Source organism: Lissotriton helveticus, chromosome 4_1 (assembly GCF_964261635.1).
Source record: "Lissotriton helveticus chromosome 4_1, aLisHel1.1, whole genome shotgun sequence".
NCBI classification, from domain to species: domain Eukaryota; kingdom Metazoa; phylum Chordata; class Amphibia; order Caudata; family Salamandridae; genus Lissotriton; species Lissotriton helveticus.
Genome location: NC_136063.1, coordinates 300,706,912 through 300,723,909, shown reverse-complemented (window position 1 = coordinate 300,723,909; position 16,998 = coordinate 300,706,912).

Genomic DNA, 16,998 nt, shown 5'->3' with positions numbered 1-16,998 from the left:
GAACATTCACCGTCAAATGACAACAATAGGCATGGCAGGGATCTAAAGGGGAACCTGAGATAATTGTTAAGATTGAAGCTGCCCCTTCATCCTCTTTTAGAGATTCAAACAAGACAACATGTGGTGACACATAAGGGTCCACTGGTACCTCCGATTCCATATCCTCATTAGTAAAATGTTTCCCAATATTACTATTCTATTCATTGAAGAAAGTGACAGAACAATCTCAGAGTTCGGTGGAGTCATCCATCTCAGTTTTAGAAAAAGAAGAAAAACATAAATCTTTCACTACTTTAAAATCTTCTTGGCCTGAATTTTTGGCTGAAAGAATTTTATGAGCATAGTATGCTTTTTTGTCAGCCTACGTGTTTTATACGTTTCCAATTCAGCTTTGTACTTCTTACCATTTTCTCCTTTGTATGCTGTTCCCCATTGCATTTCAATTTTTTACACCGTTTTATGCATTTCTCAACACAACAGAGTACCAGGTGAAAGAGGGGTATTTTCTACTATTATATGTTGCTTTCACTGGGGCAATAGAGTCTAGCGGGACATTTATATAGCCTTAATGCAGCGCTGTGTGAAAGGGACATAATGTGTTGTATTATAAGGCGCATTCCTGTCCTTTTCTTGAGCTGGGGCACAACGTGCTGCCTAGCGCCAATGCAGGTACCCTTGTGCCGTGGTACAAGAGTGCCTGCGTTGCAGGCAGGATTGGTTTTGTGCAGGAAGGGACACTTCCTGCCCAAAAACAATCCTCAGAGGCAGAATGCAGCATACAAAGAAAGAGGAAAAACTAGGAGAATATGTCTCACCTGGAGAGGCGCAGTATTTTGACGCTTTCCCAAGTCTACTAGTTGAACTGGTCCAGATGCATCCCCAAGAATCAATATAACGAGGTGGTGACTCATTCCCCTGGAGACTAGCACTTGTGTTAATGCATGGGTGTCTAGTTCAGTCCATTGTGTGGACCACTGCTTCTCGCTGGCTAGCGTTATTTGATTGTAGGTTAGGAACTGCCCCTTATGCAAATTATATTGATTTGTTAATTCATCAAAAGTGAGAAGGGGCCCATCCTGATAAATATCTTCCACCGTATGCAAAACCACTTCACTGCATTGGCGTAAGCCCTGTTTAGTGAGAAATTCCCTGCCCGTAGAGAAGCCTACCTGCAGGATTGCCGAGACCTACGTCGCAACGTGTTTAGGTAGTTGAAAACAATGGTGGAGACACTTACAGGCTACCCTCACTAAACCGTGGAAGGTCACCTAAGCTGAGGTTGTGAAAAAAAGAGTTGCATTAGTACAGCAGGCGTCAATGGGCCTTGAGTACTGAAAACATCTTTTGGTGACTTTCCTGACTGCTAATGTGACATCAATTGCAGTTGGCCAGATAGATAGTATTGTTCAAAACAGGAGCTCCCAACCCATCCTTATTTGTCAGTAACTGCAGCTTAGATACTGCAATACGGTATCTCATTCCTTTACAGACCACTAAAGGTGTTGATATTAGTTTACCAACTCTAACTCTGTATCGGGGGAGGATTATACCAGTCAAGTTAGCACTAACAGATATCCATGGAGCCCCATTTTTGCTAGAAGTCTGAATAAGTATTCCCAGTGAAGTGTGTTAAATGCCTTTTCAGGGTTCAACATGAGGTAAGCAGGGTGGGGAAATAAGTGAGGGACGCTCTACAATATTCTATGTAGTCTGCAGATACTGAAGAAATTGTTTCTCCCAGGCATTAAGCCATTTTAGTCTGGATGGACCAGCATTCCCTTTCCAATCCTTGAGGTTTTTTTTTGCTTCAGGCTTTGCAGAGTTACCCTTTTACTAAATGTCTTTAGTATGCCTAAGGTTTCTGACCATCAAGGGGGTATTCTTGGTAGCAATCTCAGTACACAGGTCTGGGGATTGGTCGTCTTTTTGTTCAGGGCTCACCTCTTATCCATGCTGGATGACAGGATGCCACTCATCCTGACACAATTTTTTTTCCGCGATATCTGTCTATCATATACATCAGGACTTTGCCTTGCCTTTTTTCCCATTTCACCTGCCTCACCAGAGAAGGAATTGTTACATTCTTTAGATGTACAAATGAGATCTGCCTTGACAGGTCCTGTTCCTTCTTTATAGCATTCAAAACTCTGCTCTCAGTCACTAGCTCTGAGACTGGTAATGTTTTTAAGTCGAGCCTATAGCGGCAGGGCGCATGCACTGCTTGCTTTGCGGGGCATGCAGTATTCAGTATGGAGTGGAAGCTCTGTGGAAGCTCCGCCCACTCTCCGCCCATCTTTTTCATTGGCTTAGTTCCTAAATGCTGCCTTCTGATTGGTTTTAGGCTTGTTAGTCCCTCCTTCTGACTGCCATGTCGCCATTTGTGTCCTTCAATGGTTACTGGCCCCTTTACTTCAAGTGTTTTACAGTATGGTTTATTTACATTGAGAGCACTGTTTTCTTCCCATGCCTCTCCCTATTCCTCCAGCAGTCCGTGCCCAACAATGATATTCAGACCCACGCACCTCGGGTGAGTTAGAAGCCGCGATGGCTCTGTCGGGATTCGAACTCATGACCCGCAAGTTACGCACAGATATTTACTTAAAACACTGATGACGCACATGACCAAACACATTGTAGATCGGAATGATAGGAGGCAAGCATGCAGCCGGGTTGCCCGGAAGGACACGCCTTAGGGCGTGATCAGCTGTGACTGTTACCTTGTCGTGTCACCAGTTACATGACACTAGGTCAGATTATCTTTTTATGCATGTAGAGATTGAGTGATTTGCGCATAATCAGAAGGATACTAGCTGAGCCCGTGCACGAGCTCTAAACTGGTCCCTAGCCCCAGCAGCTCTGGCTGCACCTAAAATCAATCTCTACTCAAGCAATCAAAGGACAGTCTGCGTGATCGATTCCATGACGACAACACATACCATCCTACACCAGTCACTCCTGATGAAATTAAAGGGCCCCTTATCTTACTCCTGATAAAACCAAAGAATAGCGTCCCTCATGTGCACATCGCAGGAACCCCTTGCTCACCTCTGATGACATCACAGACCACAATCTCTTAGTGTTGACCACATTGCAAAACTTACTTTTGGCCACCTCAACAGTACTCATTTTAGCCACCATTTGATGTCGTATCACAGAACAAGGGCACTCGCTCGCTATCGCCCCCACCTCCCCCACTCCCCCCCCCCTAGTAAGGCCATAGAAAGCATTGGCTTAGGAGTGATAAGGCCAACTCCTATCCTGCTGCTGATGCCACAGAATACACACTCTCCCTGCTAATAACACCGCATGAACACATTGACTCACTCTGGGTGACAGAAGAGACAGCCCTCTGCTGCTGTCACAGAACACACAGCCAGTGGCGTAACACAGGCCCCTGCATCCCCTGTGGTGCGGGGGGGCCGAGGTGCAGGGGGCCCCCTCAGCACAGTACTCTCAGGCCTGAGCTCTCCGTATTAAGGAGTCGATTAGGATCGCGGACGGACTTGAGTCCGTCCGCGACCCCAGAGGAGGAGGGAACGTCTGCATGGGTTGCGGCGTTCCCTTCGTGCAGATTAGGATGTGACCGCCAGGGTGGCGGTCACATCCTCTATCTTTAAAATTGAGGCGGGTGCAGCTTCAAGCTGCACCCGCCGCAATGTTAAAAATGCATGTTTCGCATAACTAAGAGGGTGGTCCACGTCCTGGAGAAGGCCTCCCATGTCCCCGGAGAGCGCATGCTACTCTCGGTTGACGCGGAGAAGGCGTTCGATCGGGTGCATTGGCCTTACCTTGAGAAGGTGCTTTGCAAACTGGGTATAGGGGAGAAGTTCCGCACCCTCATATTTAACTGTTACAGATCTCCTACTGCGATAGTGAGAGTAAATGGCTGCAACTCCGACCGATTCGCGATAGAGAGGGGGACCAGACAAGGGTGCCCACTATCCCCACTGCTTTTCGCTCTTTACATGGAGCCCTTTGCTCAAAGGATTCGGCGACACCCGGAGGTGACTGGCGTCCGGATGGGGGGATACATTCACACCATCAGTTTGTATGCGGATGATGTGATTTTAATGCTTGACAACCCGAGGGAGTCGCTCCCCGCTTGCATTGCCGAGATGGACGCCTTCGCCGCGGTGGCGGGTTTTAAAATGAACATGAGAAAGTCGGCGGCCCTTGACATCTCGCTCGCCTCTGCTACACGGCTTGAGCTACAGGGACGATTCCCCATGCGATGGTCTGGAGATCTGATCCCGTACCTGGGGGTACTACTGGCGCCCTCCCTGCCTGCCATGGTTATTGCTAACTATGCAGCCCTGGGCAGGAAAATGAAGGAGGAATTGCTCCGTTGGAGCAAAGGTACGTTATCATTGTTGGGACGAATCGCCGCGGTGAAAATTACCCTCTTACCGCAGGTATTGTATTTGTTCCGGGCCTTGCCGCTCCAGCCGCCGAAAGGGTGGATACGACAGGCTCAGACCGATATCGCACGATTTGTCTGGCAGGGCCATAAACCCAGACTCAGGAGAGCCCTGTCCACGCTGGCACCCGAGTCCGGTGGACTTGGCATTCCGGATCTCCACAAGTATTTTCAGGCGGCGCAGCTGCGGTATTTGGTGGAATGGAGCAAGTGGGAATCTGACAGGCACTGGCTGTTCCAGGACCAAGCGGTGGTGGGCAGGACTCTACAAGAGATACCCTTCCTGCGCAAAAGTCACCGGCCCCCCAATCTCTATGCGTCCTTTGTCACACAGGTCCCGCTCCGTGTTTGGGATGCAGTGAATATTAAGCATGACCTTACCACCTTCCCGTCACCGCTTACACCACTGGTGGGGAACTCCGACTTTCGACCCGGGACGGAACCTGGAGCGTTCTCGCTCTGGCAGGCAGCCAGATGCTGCGCACTGTTTCATATCTATGGCCCGGAAGGCGCTGTGTCGTTCGAAGACCTTCGCCGGGAATACCACTTGCCCGAGACTGAGCGTATGCGGTAAATGCAAGTACGCCATTGGGCGCTTCGGCCGCAGGTAAGGGATCTGGCCGATCGGAAACTTACTCCATACGAGATGTGGCTAGCGACGCGTTCCTCGGACGCCAAGCTCATCTCAGACATATATCGACTCTTGCAACCCCCCCTTACCACATCCATAACCCCGGGAGGGCTCGCTGGGAACGAGAGCTGGGGAGGGAACTGAGTCATAAAGAATGGGATGACATCTCCTACCGAGCGCGTTATTCCGCATACCACACTGGACTCACAGAGACCTTTACTAAGATATCTACATACTGGTACTACACGCCGCAAAGGTTGCACGAAATGAACCATCACATCCCGGACACTTGTTGGCGCGAATGTGGACAGGCAGGCACACTTACGCACATTTTATGGGATTGTCCGTTGCTGGGTCCGTATTGGAAGGAGGTCTTAGACGAGATAGACCAGTGCTTTAACATCGAATTACCTCGCCTCCCTGCCTATGTTCTATTAGGGTTACCCAATGGCTTGATGTACCCTCTGCGATCCAGGAAGGGCAGACAGATAGCGATCGCTTTAGGATCGGCGATCCAGAACATACTCATATATTGGCGTACCACCACCCTTCCTACCAATATAGGCTGGTTGCATAGGTTATGGCACGTTCTGGGAATGGAGAAGCTGTCCCTCACAGTGGCGGGGGAGGTAGATAGGTTTGATGACCTGTGGCAGCCTTTTAATATCTTGCTGCAGTCGGAGTTCAAAGAGATTACCTGTCCACGATATCTTAGGCTGATGCGACTGACAACCCCGATTACCTAGTCGACATAGAGGGAGGGTGGATTGGAGGGTGTGGCTCCTTTAAGGAAGTGCAGGAGGTGTAGGGCATTTGCACAGGCACAGAGGGAGAGGGGGGGGGGTTCGGGAGGGGGGATGGGGGAGTTGAGGGGGGTTGTTGGTTCTGGAATCTGTCGTCACGACCCCTTTGCCTAAACTAAGGCTCTGCGTATGCGTGAATAGTAATATGTGGATTTCAGAAGGCGCTTCAGGAGGAGAGTCTTTGCAGTACTTTATCACGACGACTGTATTCCTTGTATGTACTGTTTTTTCCTTGTTTATGAAAATGCAATAAAATACTTTAAACCTAAAAATATCACCATGCAAAGCGTTGTTGGCAACAGACTGAGCAATGCCTGCAGATGTCATGCATGGGGCATTTCTAACTATATTTTTAGAGGGATCCATCGAATGAGCAAATTATGAGTGTCTTGCTTATGTGGGACGCTCTGCCCCTGGGGATTGATTAAAAGAAGCTACTGTGCTGATTGGGCGAGAACTTTCAGGCAGAAGATTGCAAACAGCTCTGGTCACTTATTGGGCATGAACACTCAATGTTTAGTCCAGCTGTTCCCCTTTCTTCCGTTTGTTAGGTATAATGCACACCTAGCTCAAAGAAAGAAGGCAGTCCTTAAAGAAAAATAAGCCCCCTGCTCATAATGCTGGCTTTGAGTAGTACCAAGGCTGCCGTATTGTATTCCACCTCAAACCGCTTTATTTCACCCTCCTACAATTGCAGTCTCTTTATTTCGCTCTTGCATAATCTTTTCATCCCTTTCTCTTGTTGTCACAGTTATCCTTTCTTGTTCTCTTCCTCGATTTTCTGCCTTTTGCTCTCTTGCTCTGGGTCAAAGTCTGATGATGAAAAATAGCCACATCCCCAAAATGAGCCCCAAACCTAATGTATGAGCATCGATGACTACCACCCTCAACCACCCACAAATTACGCAGCAGCAGGGGACTGCTGTACAAACTTTTAAGCATCAGTCTCAAACACAAGGAGTTATACTTCGAGCAACCTAATGTGGGGCTCACGGATGCTTGAGGCACCAGGCCATGAAGTGATTTGTCTTGAGTCATAATATATATATATATATACTCTAATGGCAACAGGGAAGAACTCACCAAGCATACCATTCCGGTGTTGGGCACTGAAGAAGGCGCAAGCCGAAATGCATCTGCCGCCACTGGAGCTGTTTTGGCAAATAAAGGCTTTCCCACTTGTTCCCCTATGGGCTTCCGCTTCTTCTTGTTGAGGGAGGTGTGTGGTGACATTTTCTGCGCCAGCCAGAGGCGCAATTTGGAAGCCCCTGCCACGTTTGGGACCGGACGGTAACTGGCTTGCTTCGCGGCACTCATGGTGGATTCAGTGATGGATTCTGTCCGGGACCCGCCCCGCTTGTTTGGAGACCTGAGCAGTTGAGGTATTCTACCTCTCCGGGCATTCCGCCCCTGCAATTTGGTTTTCCAGCACTGTTGGCTGTGGCAGTATTAGGGGACTTGAGGAAAGACTTTGGAAGCGCAGGACAGCTTTGTGTGCCTTCCCAATCTGCATTTTATGGTCCGCAAATTACCAGCATAAAACAACATTTGCTCTCCCCACATTGTTTCACCGACCCAAGTCGCTTGCAACATAAAGCTTCCTGGGAGTTGTAGTTCCGAGGATTACGAACGTGCTGCAACAGGTGAGCTGCATTGCACGGGGGAGGAGCGGACTTACATTAGCTACTCTAATGGCAACAGGGAAGAACTCACCAAGCATACCATTCCGGTGTTGGGCACTGAAGAAGGCGCAAGCCGAAATGCATCTGCCGCCACTGGAGCTGTTTTGGCAAATAAAGGCTTTCCCACTTGTTCCCCTATGGGCTTCCGCTTCTTCTTGTTGAGGGAGGTGTGTGGTGACATTTTCTGCGCCAGCCAGAGGCGCAATTTGGAAGCCCCTGCCACGTTTGGGACCGGACGGTAACTGGCTTGCTTCGCGGCACTCATGGTGGATTCAGTGATGGATTCTGTCCGGGACCCGCCTCGCTTGTTTGGAGACCTGAGCAGTTGAGGTATTCTACCTCTTCGGGCATTCTGCACCTGCAATTTGGTTTTCCAGCACTGTTGGCTGTGGCAGTATTAGGGGACTTGAGGAAAGACTTTGGAAGCGCAGGACAGCGTTGTGTGCCTTCCCAATCTGCATTTTATGGTCCGCAAATTACCAGCATAAAACAACATTTGCTCTCCCCACATTGTTTCACCGACCCGAGTCGCTTGCAACATAAAGCTTCCTGGGAGTTGTAGTTTTGAGGATTACGAACGTGCTGCAACAGGTGAGCTGCATTGCACGGGGGAGGAGCGGACTTACATTAGCTACTCTAATGGCAACAGGGAAGAACTCACCAAGCATACCATTCCGGTGTTGGGCACTGAAGAAGGCGCAAGCCGAAATGCATCTGCCGCCACTGGAGCTGTTTTGGCAAATAAAGGCTTTCCCACTTGTTCCCCTATGGGCTTCCGCTTCTTCTTCTTGAGGGAGGTGTGTGGTGACATTTTCTGCGCCAGCCAGAGGCGCAATTTGGAAGCCCCTGCCACGTTTGGGACCGGACGGTAACTGGCTTGCTTCGCGGCACTCATGGTGGATTCAGTGATGGATTCTGTCCGGGACCAGCCCCGCTTGTTTGGAGACCTGAGCAGTTGAGGTATTCTATCTCTCCGGGCATTCCGCCCCTGCAATTTGGTTTTCCAGCACTGTTGGCTGTGGCAGTATTAGGGGACTTGAGGAAAGACTTTGGAAGCGCAGGACAGCTTTGTGTGCCTTCCCAATCTGCATTTTATGGTCCGCAAATTACCAGCATAAAACAACATTTGCTCTCCCCACATTGTTTCACCGACCCAAGTCGCTTGCAACATAAAGCTTCCTGGGAGTTGTAGTTTTGAGGATTACGAACGTGCTGCAACAGGTGAGCTGCATTGCACGGGGGAGGAGCGGACTTACATTAGCTACTCTAATGGCAACAGGGAAGAACTCACCAAGCATACCATTCCGGTGTTGGGCACTGAAGAAGGCGCAAGCCGAAATGCATCTGCCGCCACTGGAGCTGTTTTGGCAAATAAAGGCTTTCCCACTTGTTCCCCTATGGGCTTCCGCTTCTTCTTGTTGAGGGAGGTGTGTGGTGATATATATATATATATATATATATATATATATATAGAGAGAGAGAGAGAGAGAGAGAGAGAGAGAGAGAGAGAGAGAGAGAGAGAGAGAGAGAGAGAGAGAGAGAGAGAGAGAGATCATTTTCAAACATCAAATTTGGTTTCAGTGCCACAAATAAACTATGAGGCAAGTCAATTGTCATGTGTACCCTATAGTCCGTGATTTAGATTATTTTGCACAGAGCATATTCTGAACTCAGACACTTAAAGGCGCTCTCATATGTGATAATGAAGGTAAAGGAGGCTCAGTAAAGTAAAATATTTTCCTAGAATCACACAATTTGTTGTAGTAGGGAAGTCAGGATTGATCCCAGGTTTATGGTTTCATTCAGCTACTAGATGGGTAATGCCGATTTTTTACATTAACTAGTGTAAAATAGTGTCCTCTGGAGGAAAAATTATAGATTCTCAGATATCAACCATTTTTCTCACTTGCGCTCATCACACTCTAATGCACCCTTTTCGTAATACAATCCCCAGTTTAACCTTCCCAATGACCCAAGTATTGGCACAGAAAACAATAGTATATACAAATAATTATACAATTTATTGTTTCCAAACTTCATAAAAACATTCCTCAACGGCTCACCATTTTGGATCAGAAGATCACAGTCATTTAATTAAAATGCAAACATTATAAAATTACATGCAGACCTACATAAAAAAACTTATAAAAAAGAAACAATATATCCTTGAGAGTATGTATAGACAATTTGGACATTGACAAAACTTCTTAACCTAAACACCTTGACGTTTATTGCATTTATTATTTTTAAGGTGATAGATAAACACTTCAATTTGTGGCTTTACTGTATGCGTCGACACGTTTAACACCGAGCTGATTTTTGGTCGGACGTGAAAGTCCCATCAATAAATAAAGATAACTTGAAATTCTGTATTTATCCTGTCACATTTGCCAATCTTCGAACACAGAGGTGAAATGTCAAATCCTTGCTTCATGGAATTTCCTTTCTTACTTATGCTACTGCTGGGATATTTTTTTACAAAAAATAAATCTAACAAACATTATCACTTACAACGCCAAAAGCTCAAACCCAACCTAATGCGAGACCTATTGCATTGCAAATGCTTGTTTGTAAAATGGCTCCTGTGATTCACTTGATTCTAGGTCCCTTGCGAATTGTTGCCCAATCACTCGCCTCTCCTTGATCACAAAGATACTGGAGAGCTGTGTCAACTTCAATCTGTCACACCCTATAGAAAACAATTCCTTACTCAATATCTTTTAATCAGGCTTTTGCCAAGCCTTGAGCACTGACACCGTGTTAACAGACGTTGGCAATTATGTTTGTATGATCCTAGACTCTGGTGGCTCAGCAGCTTTCATACTTCTTGACTTGTAAGTGGCATTTGACACGGTCTCTCATTACATCCTTTTAGACAGACTTTACTCAGCTGGACTACAAAGTATTGTCCTTGACTGGTACAAATTCTTTCTGAGCTCCATCTCACAAGCAGCTTGGCTTACACTATTTTGGTCTTTTAAGTTATAGAGTCCCACAAGGCTCTGCCCTGAGCCCCACACTTTTTAACTTGTATGTGGTGCTCCATCTGATTTTATTGCCTCTTTTGGCTTTCAGTTTTAATCTTATGCTAATGATGCGCAGATGATTTTTCACCTGGAGGGAGATGTCAACTCCCTTCAGGACAACTTTAAAAGATGTCTTCTATACCAACACCAATTCATTAGGACTCAATTTGTATACAACTGAAGTTCTGGTGTTGGGTGCCTCAGACTCTGGGCACAAGCCCCACCCTTTCTTCCAATAGCCGCCTATCTTTTCATCATTTTTGACACACAGCTTTCTTTCGAGTTTCACCTTGTGAACTTACCTTCACATGTTTTTTTTATGAAGAAGGTTCTACGAAAAGGCCTGTCACACATCTTTAGGGCCTCTAGGCCTCTAGTCATCTCCTTCCACATCAATAAATCAATGTGTTTCTCTTTTGCTTTAATTACCTATAATCAGGGGCTATCTGTTTCACCTTCCTTTAAGGCCATGATACTCTTCTGGGTGACAGAGAGCACACATTCACAAAATGTAGGTGGGGACATAGCACACATTTATCACGCTTGTTCTAGGTGTACAATTTGATCGTTTTAAATCACTTTTCGGTGGATCTCCATCGCTTGTTAAACTCTTTACACACCTACAATGAATCTATCCAACAACCACGGATGCAAAATGAAGATTTGGGTGTTTGGCGGAATTAAACAGACACACTTATGGTATGTGCAGGAAAGTTAACACGTGGAACCAGGCCCAGACTGGCCATAGTGGGCATCGGGCGTTTCCCCCGAAGGCTTGAAGGGTGGGGCTGGTTTTGCAGCTTTGCTGCAATATCGGCCCCCAGTAACAAAAGCAGCAGTGCTTCACACTTGTGCCCTCTCAAACTGCCCTTAACCGAGAGGCGGGGTCGGGGGGAGCTGGACCGACACAATTGTCAGGGCTGCTTTGGGTTCCCAGTCCGGACCTAGGTGGAACACAAATCTCTACACGTCATACTTAGTTCCCTCTTTGCCTGGACGAGCTCTCAGAGCTACAGGCAGCTGCGAATGATGTTGCTTCAATAGGGTATTTTTCCTGGAGCCTGCAGATCTCCACTGAGTGTTCTTCAGTAAAATTGTTCCCCCCTTGCTTTATTGCACAGTCAAAGTTGTCTCCTCGTTTGCACTGAATGATGATCTTATATCGTGAGGTGAATATTCACGTTTTAATGTGCGACTGTTGCATTGCAGGCCCCTCCTACAATACCAGCCTTTGCCAAAGGATGCAAATTATTGAAGGAGCAATTGTAAAATATCTCCAAATCGCACTGCATTTTAGCCACTGTCCGATCCTAATGGACGTTGCTGCCTGGTTGTCCAGAATTTGCAACGGTGCAATGCAATCCAAAATGGGTACCTCTTTTTACGAGTTAAAGTGACAAATTGTTCTGGTATCCTAGCGCACTAGTGTTCCTCTGTAGGCACCTGGGGCCTCATTTATGAGAAATGACGCATCGCTGGGTGAAAGCAGCGATGCGTCACTTCTCAGTGCGCACTCCTTGCGACATTCCTGATGTGTCATATTTAATGTATGACGCATCATGTCGCAAGGAGTTACAGCTACGTCAGTATTTCTGACGTATCTGTAAGCGCAAAAGTGACGCATTGCTGGAGTGTGTCACAAAAGTGACGCAACTCCAGCAATGCGTCCTTTCACATGGGGTAAGCCCCATCTGAAAGGGCCTGCATCAGTCTTACGCCTGCTGTGAGGCAGGTGCAAGATTTTGACGCAACGGCGTCCTAAAAGTGACGCAGTGAAATCTCATAGATTTCACTGCGTCACTTCTACGACCCTTCTTTGCGTCAATACGCCCCCCTTGCATACATTATACCTGGCGCAGGTATAATGTGGCGCAGGGGTTTACAAAGTGACGCAGCTACCTAGATGCGTCACTTTGTTAATATGGTGCAACAAGGTGCATTTTTTACGCCACTGGTGCATCACAAAAAGTGACGCACCGGCTGCGTAAAAGTGACGCACAGCATCATAAATGAGGCCCCTGGTATCAAAGAACCAATCACCCACAATGATATCTGGAAGTGGGGGGGCAGTCGTTTTTAATGTTTACATTGACAATCTAGCACGCTTTTTGATCCACTGCACATGATGTGGTGCCATCATAAAAAACAGATGTTACATATTATCCCTTCTGAGCCTTCATTTCAGAAGTAAAAAAGCCATCGAGCCATACAAATTATTCTATCTAATCTACCCTTGATAAATCTACTGATTTTGACATTACTGAACCCTTCAGATAATTTGGAAAAAATAGCTGTCACATGTGAATGGAAAGAATCTAAAAATAATACATACAAATCATCCTTAAAATGATTCTATATTAAATGGATAATTCCATGCTATTTCCAGTGATGGAACTCCTAATTGGATGGCAAACAAGCAAAAACAAAAAGATATTTAATTGAAATACATGCTTTCTTTATCACCAATACCACCTGTTAGCAATTTTCCATGACGTAAAATTGTGTATTTTTCATTTGGAATTGAGGTAAACAATTTCACAGAAACAAATTCACAAGTATTTAAACATTCCTTACCTCTCTACACGCATTCTGTCACTGAAATCAAATTATGGAAGATAGGCAGTTTGAAAACATTTTTTCGAAACCATCTGGCTCTGTACCAATACATTTCCATAGTGAAATGTGGACTCCAGCAGGATTCCAATTGAACTAAAGAGATGGAGAGAACGAGAGAGAGAGAGAGAGAGAGAGAGAGAGGGAGAGAGAGAGAGAGAGAGAGAGAGAGATTATTCTCTATTGATTTGACTTTAACAGATGTATTGACAGAAAAGTGGGATCTGCATTTAAGAGGTCCTATGCGAGGTTCAGTTTTGGCATAGGGCCAGTTCCTATACCTCTTATGCGTCCCCGGTTCTATTGAAGGACTTCCAGAAGCTGTTTGACTGCATACAGGGCAATGAGGATCATTCAGCCATTTTGGTCCAGGTGAAAGTGTTGTCCCACTTTCTTTCAGATGTGACATTTGATATTTTTTGGTCTTGACCCTTTCTACAGGGTCACACCCAAACCTATTGCCTGCAAGCGTGCTGTTTTGCTGAATTTGTTTTTGCTGGTCTTAGGACTCTGCACACTTTACCACTGGTATCCAGTCATAACGTGCTTTTACTCTCTCCTTAAAACATGGTTGAGCTGGCTTTTACTCAATTAACATATTTAATATATTTGTAAGCCCCTATCAAAGTGGCTCTTCCTGTGCACTACCAGTGTAAATTAAATGCTACTACTGGGCCTGCAATAATACCACAAATAGGGCAACCCAATATTCCCACGTAACTGGGTATAATCAATAACAAAAACAAAAGAGTTCCTGCAGGACTTATTTCATATTATTTAGCAATTTATATATATGTCAAAAACAATGAACATGATTCAAACAACAGGAGATTATAATTTGATCTGTGTATTTTTTATATTTTTTATAATGGCATAAGATATATACATACAAAAATATATCCTATTTGATCAGCATAGGTGAACATCCATATGACAATTCATATACGGCAACCAACACAAAAGACTGCTGCTTTAGTTTTTCATATATCAACAGTAGAGACTGACACTTTTGCAAATTATATGGACAATATATACAATTTATGCCATATATACATTATTCACAACTATATACATTTTCAAAATACATAGCTTGATGATGTTTTTAGCAAAAAGAGTGTCAATTCGTCAACGTTTCGGTCTCATACATCGCAATTAACCGAGACCATCATCAGGACAACCGTTGCACCATGAATCTATAGTCAAAACAACATATCATACAATCAGTAATCTCCTATTTACTTGAGGTGTACCGTCTGCCCACACCGAAAAAGGTGCCCAAATACTGAGAATCTATAAATAGTGTCTATATGCATATATACTACTATAAAACTGTACAATGAACCAAGTGCCCACTATGTATACTAAAACAAGTGCAAACGCCACAACTACTTCCCAAATGAGCCACTCAAAACTGGTCAAGTCACCTCTTATATACAACACTCACAACTGTATCCTCAGAGTAAACCTTTCGTTGTCCTGCAAAAGCAAGGGTACCACTGCTTAGAGGCACTATCAACCTATAGTCACCTAAAGCTAGCATGCACTAATCGACCCTTCGATCCTTCTCCTTACCTCCCCTATCTTTATTCAAAAGCAACCAGGAAGGGGAATCCAGAATATCAATCAGTATCTTCAGGCAAAGTTAATTTACCAACGTGGAATCTGCATGACATGAAAGAATAGCGCAAATCTCTTAGTTCGCACTCACCACAAGCTAGGGCCTGAAACTCTCTACCCTAAAGGATTCTCAACTAAAATAAACTTAAATAAACTTACTGTCGGGAAGCAAAACTCCGGCGCGGTCCACCACTCGCTTCAAACAGTCGAGTGAAGGTTAGCGTCTTGTTCGGACTCTATGGCCTTTCTCCCAAGTCACGTGATATTGCGTTTTGCGTGACGGCCATTTTGTCTCAATGCTAATGCCTGACTCTCCATACATCGTAGGGTGCGGGTCAGGCAAGCTATTCAAATGCACACTCGGTTGCCAATATTAAATCGCAGTGGGGTTACATGAAGTACCCGAAGGGTTATCTGATCTTGATCAACAATCTAGATCTACACTCTGTTAATGGAACTAGATTTACCATAATATGCTTTTATTAACCAGATCTCAAAAGGGGTAATACCAACACACTTAAGTCATCATATATCAAAAACACGTACCTATGTGAGTGTACCTATAGGTTACCTAAGAGTAGCCAGTGTCTGCCATTCCACAAATGAATTAAGCCCATTTTCAACAGTTTTGGCTGACCATATCCATCTGTTTTCTTTTTGGGTGAGCAGACGGTCCGCATCACGTCTACGTCTAGAGCTTTTGACTGTTTCAAGAACAAACCACTTCATATCCTGTGGGGAATGTTTTTTATCCAGATAATGTTCGACCAACGGTGCTGTTTCTACTTGACAGCGTATCCTGGACTGATGTTGTGTGATACGTTTCTTAATTTCTTGGGTGGTTTTTCCTATGTAGGAAAGGGAACAGGGACATTCTATGCAATAGATGACGTTTCTGGTCAATCAATTAGTATGTTGTCTCAACGTCCAATACTTCCCATTAATACAACAGTTTTTTATTGTTAGCGTTGTCTGGCAGGCGCTACATGAGCCACAAGGATAATGCCCCATTACAGGGGGTATACCCCACATGCTCTTGATTGAATTTTCTGTGGGTTCCTTATATACCTTAACCAGATAATCCCTCAGGTTGCGTTCTCTTTTAAAATCAAACCGAGGTACTGCAAGTTGTGGTTCAACTTTATGTATCAAGTGCCAGTTCTTAGTCACTATCTTTTTGATTGAGTTTGATTCAGACCCGAACGTAGTGACACATGTAATTGGGTTGTTAACCACATCTTTAGTACTCTTAGGTTCTAGTAGTGCTTGCCTGTCGTAATACCAGCCGCGTTTCATTGAACGTTTAACCAAACGATATGGGTAATTCCTCATTGATAGTTTTGTCTGCAGAATCTTTGCCTCTTTGAAATAATCCTCCCTTCTGGTGCAGTTTCGTCTTAGACGTAAAAACTGCCCAAAAGGCAGGTTATCCCTTAGGTTCCGTGGGTGGTGACTGGTATATTTAAGTAATGTGTTACGTGCTGCTGATTTGGTAAATAAACTTGTAGCTAGTTTACCACCATCATTCCAGATTTTAAGGTCTAGAAAATTAACAGATTGTTTGTCATATTCCATTGTGAACTGGAGGTTACATTCCTGTCTATTGAGCCATTCATGAAACTCTTGTAATTGCGTGATGGTACCCTCCCAGATCAAACAGACATCATCAATATAGCGTAAGTATTCTTTTATACACTTCACAAAGGGATTATTATTGTAAATGACCTTGTCCTCGAATGCTGCAACAAATAGATTGGCTATGTCCGGGGCAAAAATTGCCCCCATGGCCACTCCCTTGAGTTGTACGTAAAAATCGCCATTGAAGATAAAATAATTATCTTCCAGTGCAATCTTGGCACAATTAATAATGAAGTCAGTTGGAACCTGGTGGGGGCCTGGTCTCTTGTCTAATACATCTCTAATTACTTCGAGAGCTTCTCCTTGGGGAATGTTAGTATATAAACTTTCTATGTCCATAGTAACTAGGACATTGGTTACATGATCATACTCTCTTCCCTCTAGGCGGTTAATCACACTAGTACTATCCCTAGTATAAGACTTTGTTAGTGTCACATCAGATTTTATAAAAAAGTCCACATATTCAGCTAATGGCTGTAGGATTGATTGGCAGCCCGCAACTATGGGTCTACCAGGTGGTTTTTTATTGTTTTTATGCACTTTGGGAAGTGTATAAAAAGCAGGAATTGAA